Here is a 10,488-nt window from a genome sequence, read left to right on the forward strand (position 1 = left end):
TTTCCAGAGAGGATTAATATGTAGCAGGGGAGGAGAGACCCGCGCTGGATGTGGGTGATGGCATCCAAAGGGTTGGGGCCCCAGAAGAAGAAAGTGGAAGAAGAAGAAGAAGAAGAAGAAGAAGAAGAAGAAGAAGAAGAAGAAGAAGAAGAAGAAGAAGAAGAAGAAGAAGAAGAAGAAGAAGAAGAAGGCGGCCAGCTAATGTGAGTGCATCTGTCACTGTCACCTGTCACCATCACTGGAGGACAGGGGACATCAGCATCTTCGGCTTTGCGACGTGGACCTCAAAGCAGTCACTCTCCAGGGAGATTTCAGGTGGCCAGCAGTGGCAGGCCTTCAGCCTTGTGCCCTGAGAAGCTGCTGAACTCTCTGCCTCTCTAGCATGCAGCTGGCCACTGCTGAAGGCATGTTGTGCAGAAACATAGACAGGCACGTCTCTGTGTTTCCACAACATCAGTGTGTGTTGGATAACGATAAATTCACAAGCCAAGTTGGTTTCACTGACTGAAATTTGCTATGTAGTCCTAATTTCCTTTGATAGCTGACCAAGGCAAATATAGGTTCTTCTAGTCTAATCTTAGCTCCTAACATTAACTTTCAGATCCCACATTCCACATCACACAGTAAATATATCTACCTGTATGTGTATATATGTAGACTACAGAAGGGCTACAAGAGCTACAGGCCACAGCAGAGTTCAAGGAGGCTGAATGGGGCCTTGTTGAGACTCAGAAGTATGAAGTCACTCATGTAGAGAGAATCCCTGCCCCTTGATCAGTTGGAGGTGCTGGTCACAGAGTCGAGCAGCCAAGACACAGAGTGAGCCCTGAGCAGAACTTCATGGCCAAGTGGAGCTGTCCAAGCAAGGTTCAGGACCATGGCCAGACAGACAAATGGGGCACACAGATGGACGGATGGGCAGTAATTCACGTAGACTGCATCAGCAGCGGGGACCTAGAAGAGCTGCAGCTTCTGGGACACTGGGGAGTTCTTTGTCAGTCAGCCCCCTGACAAACACACTGGACGGTCAGATGATGGGTTGTTGGGAACTACAGCCACCACAGTGTTAGGTGCCCCCCATTTTATGGGGTCCAGGAGAGCATGACTTACTCTCTTGAGACTGGTAGTGTTGATAAACTGTTTGTTTTCTTTTTCAAGACAGGGTTTCTCTGTGTAGCCTTGGCTGTCCTGGACTCACTCTGTAGACCAGGCTGGCCTTGAACTCACAAAGATCCAACTGCCTCTGCCTCCCAAGTACTGGGATCAAAGGCATGCACACCCCACCCCGAGCCTCGAAGTTGATAAATTCTTATGGGTCTGGTTTCCTAATATGATTTTAACATACCCATGTGATCATATGACTCCAAGTTATTTTTAAAATTTTATATCACCATCTATACTTGTGGGAAGAAATTACTTATCAGTCTGTGTCTTTTGGGAAGTGCTGGACAGAGGAATTGTGTATGTGTCCAACAAGATTCAGAGCCGTGTCTGTGGTCATTTAAAATGGAGTCAAATGTTAGCTGTAAAATGGAATCCCTCAGGGCAATGCATTGCCTGAAAAAAAAAATCACTATTTATACTAAATACAGAGAGGAGCACAGATCTCAACAGCCATTATTGGACTACCAAGCCTATGCCCTTTTGTTTTACATATTTATATTTTTGCATACTTTTTGTCATGTCACTCTAGAGAATCCTAAATAATAACATATTTTGATACCAGAAGTGGTTGAATGTCCTTAATGGCCTTGATGTTTCTCAAACTGGCTCTCTGATTTGACTACAGCTAAAGTTACTTCACTGCTTAAAGAAACACACACACACACACACACACACACACAATGGCTTAGTGAGCCAGGCACAGTGGCTCATGCCTGTAATCCCAGCACTCAGGGAGGCAGAGGCAGGTGGATCTCCATGAGTTTGAGAACACCCTGGTCTACATAGTGAGTTCAGAACAGTCAAGGCTATACAGAGAAACCCTGTCTTGGGAATAGCTCAGTGGTTAAGAGCGCTGGCTGCTCTTCCAGAGGACTAGGATTCAATTCCGAGCATCCACATGATGACTCACACTGTCTTTAACTACAGTTCTAGGACTTCTGACACCTTCACACACATATACATGCAGGCAAAACACCATTCGGGGTATGGTGGCACACACCTTTAATCCCAGCACTGGGGAGGCAGAGGCAGGCAGAGTTCTTATGCGTTCAAGGCTATCCTGGTCAACAAAGTGAGTCCAGGACAGCCAAGGCTACACAGAAAAACCCTGACTCAAAATGATAAAAAAGATTTAAGATTTGTGAGAGGCCAAGAATTGCTTCGGAACATTTCTGGAGAACTGAGGAATATCATAAGACTGCTTGTTTCTAGCGTTGTAACAGCTGAGCGGTGAGGGTTACACCTGTCATGAGTTTTCTGCCCCACTGATGAAGATATGTGCATCCATACACATACATGAAGCACACATCCTTTGATTTCCTATTCCTGATAGTGTAACATAATGCTGACTGAGTTATTATCAGTACCGAAACGTTGTTAAAGCTACACTATCACATTTATTAAGTTACGGCATGTCTGGAAAGAGTAAGCATTCCTGAAGATTACTTTGTCTTTTATTTGGGAGAAAGAGTTAGTGAGTTTTTGGTAGCACACAGGATAGCTGTATCATGCTAGGCAGAATCATCTTTTTATAGTCTTTACTTGGAGATGAGGGAGACAAAGAGTGGAACATGATGGTGGTCTTCATTATCGACTGGACTTGACCAAGACATGGTGAAGCATGCCGCGGTGTTTCCGTGACGTGTGTGTGTAGCAGTGACTGCGGCAGAAAGAGTCCCTGGATGAAAGAGTAGCACCATTTGAAAAGGCTGGAAAATGCTGGAGGGAGGGAAAAACAGTCTGAAAACTCTCTTCTTCCTGAGCAGGTGCAGCTACGGTTGCTGCCACCAGGCTCCAGCATCTTCATCTTTCCAGTGTCTCCACACCTATGTCTCTCCAGGGGGACTCCAGGCCTTCTGCAATGGATTGGGACTGTTGAGACTTTCAGCTACTGGTTTCTGTCTCTGCAGTGTGCAGCCTATCCAATAACTCCCATATATACATATATTATATATATATATATATATAATATACACACATACATATACTATATATCATATGATATACACATATATATACATATACTATATCTCATCTATAGTATATCTATATATATCCCATAGATATGATGTATATCATATATAGGATATATGACATATAGAATATATATGACATACCTTATATGAATACACAGTATATATAATAATATAGTATGTGTATATGTGTGTATATAGTATACACATACTATACGTGTACATATTATGTTCTAAGAGAGGCACAGTACTGTAGTTTGGATGTGTCCCCTTCAGAATATAAGTGTATAAGGTGGGCTAGAGGGTAAAGGCACTTGTTATCAAGCCTGATTACTGAGTTGGATTCCTGGAACCCACAGAGAAAAATAAGAGAGTTGATCCTGCAAGTTGTCCTTTGACCTCCACACTTATACCATCACACACACAAACACACACACACATACACACAAATAAAACTATTTTTAAAATTCAGATCTAAGAGTTACATCAATAGAGGAATTCTGGGTTCACTCTCCAGCACCAAAGACAAAATAAAGAAAATTCAGGTATTGCCTGTGCAGTAGCAGGAAGAGAGAGGACTTCTAAGAAGTGATTTGGGCAGCACTAAGCGGATTCAGGAGGTTTTTTTAATCACAAAAAAAAAAAAAAAAAGTGTGCATGGTGGCACACAGCACTCAGGAGGCAGATGCAGGTGGAGCTCTGTGAGTTTGAGGCCAGCCTGGTCTACAAAGAGAGTCCAGCACAGCCAGCGCTACAGAGAAACCCTGACTTGAATAAAATAAAATAAAATAAAATAAAATAAAATAAAATAAAATAAAATAAAATAAAATAAAATAAAGTATAAAATAAAATAAAATAAAATAATAAAAAAGTGAACATGAAGTTGGGAGGTAGCAGTGGAAGGATATAATTTATATCCATTACATCCATGTATAAAATTTTCAAAGAATATAAATCTTATTTAAAAAAAAAAAAGGGTTAGTCTAGATGTCTAAGTTATAGGTATCTCATGCCTATACATCCTAGTACTCAGGAGGCAGAAGCAGAAGGATTGCTATGAGTTCAAGGCTGGCTTGGCTACACAGCCAGCCCCTATCACACTGAAGAGTGATTAGGCCACATGGGACCTTCCTAATTATGGTTGTAAGGCTTTACAAAAGAAACCTCCCAAAGCTTTTGGGGTTCTTGCTTTCCTGCCCCACTGCCCATGACGTAAGAAGCTCTCAGAGACAGGGTGCTTTGGCCATGATTCTCTGTCTCCAGAAACAGTGAGAAACACATTTTGGTGCTTTATTAAACATTAATTTTTGTTTTATGTACACGAGTGTTTGCCTACACTTACGTATGTGCAACCATGTGTGTGTCTCGAGTTGATAAGGACCAGAAGATGGTGTTGGATCCCCTAGGTTTAGAGTTGGAGATGGTTAGGAGCCATTATTTGATGCTAGGAACAGGTCTTTTGCAAAGTTGTAAATACTCTTAACCATTGGGCTTGAAAGACCCCTGCCTCACCCTAAGTTAAACATAGCTAACGCCATTTTGTGGGACACCACTGTTTTGTAAAACTCTGAAGGCTAAATGGAAAACTGAAAAATTACTAAGAAACCCAGCTGTGTCACCCACTTGGGATATCTGCGGTCAGGCTGCCCCAGTTGAGCTAAAAACAGTTTGTGTTAATCACCCTCATGGATATCTGTGAGACTGTTCCAGTTAAGATAAGGGTCCTAAGAAAAACAACAGGTGACGGGCCACGTCAAGGGGTCATCATGACCATTTTGACCACCCAGTTCCTGGAATCTTGGTGTCCCTGCCAAACTTTGACGCAAACTGTGGTCTCATGTAGGTGTACCAATCAGCCCCCTGTAACCATGCTTCTCGCTTCTGTACCCACGCTTCTGCTCTAAAACCCTATAAAAACCCCAGCTTCCCACCTAGGGGGCGCGCAAAGTCCTCCGAATGACTCTGCTGCCCCGGGTACCCGTGTATCAAAATAAAAGCCTCTTGCTGTTTGCATCCGAATGGCCTCGTTGTTCCTTGGGAGGGGGTCTCTCAGACGAAAGATACCCTCCGGGGATCTTTCAGGCTATCTCTCACAAATTTCTGTTTGTTTTAAATTACCTTACCAATGACATTTTCACGTCCCTTAGGAGGAGAAGGTAGAAAAACCAAGAGGCCAAGGCCAGCCTAGGCAACATGAGACCCTGTCTAAAAAAAAGTTCACTAAGTAAAATATATACCAAGCAAATAAAATATACCAAAACTGAGAACATTTGCATATGTATATTTTGTCACAGTTTTAAAATATACTATGTATTAGCTGTGTGTGGTGGCACACACCTGTAATCCCAGCACACAGGGAGGCAGAGGCAAGTGGATCTCTGTGAGTTCAAGGCCAGACTGGTCTCAAAATCGAGTACAGGACAGCCAAGGCTACACAGAGAAACCCTGTCTCAAAAAATCAAAACAAAAAAAAAAAAAAACCCTATTTATTATTAAAAAAGTAAAAAACAAGAGCCCTGTCTAAAAAAAAAAAAAAAAAAAAAGAAAGAAAGAAAAGAATAGAATAGAAAGAAAGAAGAAAAGAAGAAGAAAAAGCAAAAGCAAGCCAGGTAATCTTACGTCTATAATCCCAGCACTCCAGAGGCAGAGATAGGCCTCCTGACATCCAGGACATCCAGAACTACTCACCAGGACTCACTGGAAAGAAAGAAAGGAAGGAAGGAACAAACAAACAAACAAACAAACAAAAATAATCAATGGAACAAACAAAGGCAAAGCACTGACATTTTCCTCTGCCTAACAATGACTGCTGGACATGAGTTTCAGGGCTGACCATGTGACATGCTGGCTAGTGTTGACTGTGATGGTATCCCAATCACTCGCAAGGGAGCTTTCACTAAATGCCTTACCTCTATGGGCACAGGCTGATCTGTTGATGCTTCAAGGGCCAGGACCGCAAAAGTGCAGCATTTCCTGGTTTCCTTTTCTTTTCTCCTTTCCTTCCCTCTCTTATCTTTTGAATATCTTTCTTTTTCTTTTTTGAGACAGTGTCTCACTGAGTAGCCCTGTCCTAGAACTCACTATGTTCACTATGTAGACTAGGCTAGCCTCCACCTCACAAAGATCCACCTGACTTAAGTACTTCGAGAACTTGAGAAGCACGACGCCAAACTTCTTTCAAAGTTTCTAGGGCTTTTTTTTTGTTTGCTTATTTGTTTTTGTTTTTTGAAACAGGGCTTCTCTGTGTAGCCTTGGCCATCCTGGAACTCATTCTGTAGACTAGGCTGGCCTTGAACTCAGAGATCCTCCTGCCTCTCTTCCCAAGAGCTAGAAATAAAGGTGTGCATCATCTGGCATCTTTTGAGACACAGTCTTATGTAACCCAGGCTGGCACTGATCTTACTATATAGCTGAGGACAACCTTAAACTACTGATCTTTCTGCTTCCACTTCCCATGAGCTGGGATTACAGGCATGGGCTGCAACCCTTGGTTCGTCCATCCATCCATCCATCCATCCATCCATCCATCCTTCCTTCCTTCTTTCCTTCCCTCCTTCCTTCCTTTCTCTTTCTCTCCTCCTTTCTTTGTTACCTTCTTTCTTTCTTTTTTAAGATTTATTTATTATTTATATGGCGTTCTGCCTGCATGTGTGCCTGCATGCCAGAGAGGGCACAAGATCTCACTATAGAAGGTTATGAGCAACTATGTGGTTTCTGGGAATTGAACTCAGGTCCTTTGGAATATTAGGCAGTACTCTTAACCTCTGACATCTCTCTAACTCCACACCCACCCACATTTATTATTATTTTTTGTTTTGTTTTTCGAGGCAGGGTTTTTCTGTGTAGTCTTGGCTGTCCTGGACTTTGTAGACCAGGCTGGCCTTGAACTAACAAAGATCCAATTGCCTCTGCCTCCCAGAGTGCTGGGATTACAGGCAAGCATCACTGTGCCCAGCTCCCCTTTATTTCTTTAGACTAGGTTTTTCTATGTTGCTAGACTTGTTTCATAGGCTCCAGTAATCCTCCTGCTCCAGCCTCTTTCATAGCTGGGTTTACAGGCATGCACTACTGGATGAGGTATATATACTTCGATTTCAGGCAGAAATGTTTTCCAATATTAAGTGACTAATTATATATTAGCGGGAATAGAGGACCCAGGAGCTGGCCATCTCCCTCAGAATCAGCACCTTTTAAAATCAGTGGCTATAATCGCAGGACTTTAATTACTAGCCAGAAGAATGGGACCTGAGTCAGAGCTCTGGCCCTGAGAGGCTGGGCTGCTCTGAAGATCATTAAGTGATAACTATCTAGGGCATCTCCAGGACCCTAAACTTCATTATCTGCAGGAAGCTTTTCTGAAAAAGAGCAAAGACAGGCACCAGTGTGCCGTCCTGCAAGGTTCAGGCTGAACAGGCTTGCTTGTTGAGGGACAGGACTAAGTCTCTCAGGAAAGGGTTTGTTCCACAGACCTGAGAAACAGTGGAAAGCCAGTCTGAAATGTGGATGTGGTAATGGTCCCCTTAGCTATGGCCCATTCTCCCCTCAAGGGTGGGCTCACTTCTGTCTATCAACGCTGCCTATCTTCTACTCTCCACCGGTGTGGGGTGTGGCTCATCAGAATTCCTTCCGCCAACAATCACAAGGACCCTGAAGCTAGGGAAATCCGTTTCGAAGATCCAGTGACACCAGGGCTCCCTAGCCAGGGTGATGACTAAGGCTGTCATCAACAAGGAAAGCCAGACGCCCAGGGCCTGTGTCACAGAAACAGGCCGCCGGAGTGAGGCAAGCAAGGCTGTTCACCAATCTGCTAAGCAAGGGGCAGCCTCCCCCCCAGCCAGGAGGAGACTGAGGCAGACAAGCGGGGAAGGAAGTACCACAGAGATGAAGCGGCCATAGCAGCTCTGCTCTCACAACGGCCAGGGAGAGCCACTGACTAGAAGCCAGGCATTAATTACCTGAGTGAATATGACATCTGTAGCTAAACCTCATTTTAAAACCAGGAGCACACAGTAGGGGATCAACCAGATAATAACCAAGTTGTAGCCATTTGAGTCTGTTACAGAAATCATTCTTGGGCTTCCTGGAACATCACTAGATACAAACGCTGGCACAATGTCTCAAAAACAAACAAACAAAAACAAGTCAGGCAGTGGTAGCGCTTGCCTTTAATCCCAGCAAAAGCAGGTAGATCCCTGAGTTTGAGATCAGCCTGGTCTACAGAGTGAGTTTCAAGACAGCCCGGGCCACTCAAATTAACCCAGTCTCAAAAAACAAAACAAAAACTCAAAGAAAAACAAAAACAGAAATAAGACAAACTGTGATTCTACAAAAGATAGGTTAGTAACTTGGGTTGAACTGTCCTTTTGTATGCTAGGAGTGGGGTAGTATGAGTCAGGCCCCCAAAGTCAGACCAGCTCTGCAGCACAATGGGTGTGGCTCTAGGAAAAATAAGGGTCAGAGCACAATCTGGGAAAGAGACCAGGATGTCAGATAAGGGATCTTCCTGAATGGGGTCATTTGGCCCCACAGGGGCTCAAACAGACATTTACAGATAAGGAAAAATGCCAGGTGACACAGCTTTGTTGTTTGTTTTTTCTTAATTTTGTGGTTAACTGAGACTGTCTCACTATGTAGCCTTGGCTGGCCTGGAACTCATAGAGACCCACCTGCCTTAGCCCGCCCTCCCCATCCCTGCCCTGATTGCTAGGATTGGAGGTGTGAGCCACCACACCCCACTTCCTTTATTTTTTCAGTGCTGCAGATTGAATGAGCCTTCTGCATGCTAAGGACTGCCGTGAACCACAGCCCATAATATTCCTAAACTATGAGGATTTTCCTAAAGCCGATGGCTTCTTAACATTAACAGAACAGCCTGTATAAGCTTCGATAGAACCCAGTGTCCTCAGAGAGCCCAGGCGCTCACGGTGGCTGCGGGATTCCCAAACACAATCCCTCAGCAACAGATCGCAGTATGAGGCAGTCGTAATCAGCAACGCAGCAACTGGGACTCCTATAGGCCCTGCCACACCCCGGTGCATCCGTGGCAGGGCTGTGGTGGTGATGATATGCTCCACAAGGCTTCACGGGTACCCCAGGGTCTAATGAGAAGGCTTTCACCCCGAGCATGGAACTGAGGGGTCCCCAGCTATCTGTGAAAGGACTGATGCTCTAGCACTGCTCCTGAGAATTCTGGGAGCAGCACAGATGTTATTAGTCTTGGGACTACAAGGAAGCAGGACCTCTTTGGGAAATTTATTGCTGTCCAAGTCAACAGGAAGAATATTGTACCCAAAGAATCTTACCTTGGGAGCCAAGAAAAGAGATGCATGCTGTTAGGGCTCAGGAAAAGCCACACACTAACCACTCGAACACAGGACTCAGATTAGAAAGAAGTTTATTGAATACTGAACAAAAACTGACTGGTCAGGGCTACATCTGGCCTTGGGAACCAGACTGTGACCCTGAACATCTTTTTGTATTGTTTTGTTTTTGTTTTTCGAGACAGGGTTTCTCTGTGTAGCCTTGGCTGTCCTGGACTCGATTTCTAGACCAGGCTGGACTTGAACTCAAAAAAATCCGCCTGCATCTGCCTCCAGAGTGCTGGGATTGCAGGCATGCGCCCCACACCTGGCTGTCTGAACTGTTTTCAAAGTCAGTTTTTAAAGGGAAAAATCACAGTCAAGTAGGAAAAAAAAACAACAAACCATTGTTTTCAGGTACAGTGTGTTCATCTAGTTAAGAAGAATTTATTTGTGCTTCAAGTTCATTGTATCTAGGTAGCTAGACAAAGCACTTTAAGCTGATTGGATGGCATTTAGGGTAGGGGAGCTTTTGGGAGCTGAGAAAGGAAGATAGCAGGATATTTTGGTCTTTATGCTAACAGAACATATATTTATCTTTAACTCAAGTAGAACAGGCATTTATCATCTATTGCTTTATTCTAAGCAGCAAGTATTGAACTATTGAATTGTATTCTGGTCTCAGGCAGGTAGGGCCTGAGAACCTGAAATCTGTTTCCCCTTATGATCAAAATGGAGACTTGGAAGCAAAATGGCTTCTGATGTGTTAAAGGCAATAGCATGTGTTAACAGAGGAGCTATAGTTAAGCTAAGAAATAAAGTAGGTCTCAACAGAGGGGCTATAGTTGTGTAAAAAGTTTAAGCTGAATGCCTACAATCCCAGCATTTGGGAGGCAGATGCTGAAGGATCAAGAGTTAGAGGCCAGGCTCAGCTACATACCAAGTTTAGCTACTCCAGGCCCTGTCTAAAAAGCAAAATCATAGAGAGCATAAAGTCATGGGACCAAAAGTAGTATTATCATGAATGCCTCTTCCTTTATGAAATCACGTGA

The sequence above is a fragment of the Psammomys obesus genome, unplaced genomic scaffold (assembly GCF_907164565.1).
Source record: "Psammomys obesus unplaced genomic scaffold, mPsaObe1.curated_primary_1811, whole genome shotgun sequence".
In the NCBI taxonomy this organism is placed as follows: Eukaryota; Metazoa; Chordata; class Mammalia; order Rodentia; family Muridae; genus Psammomys; species Psammomys obesus.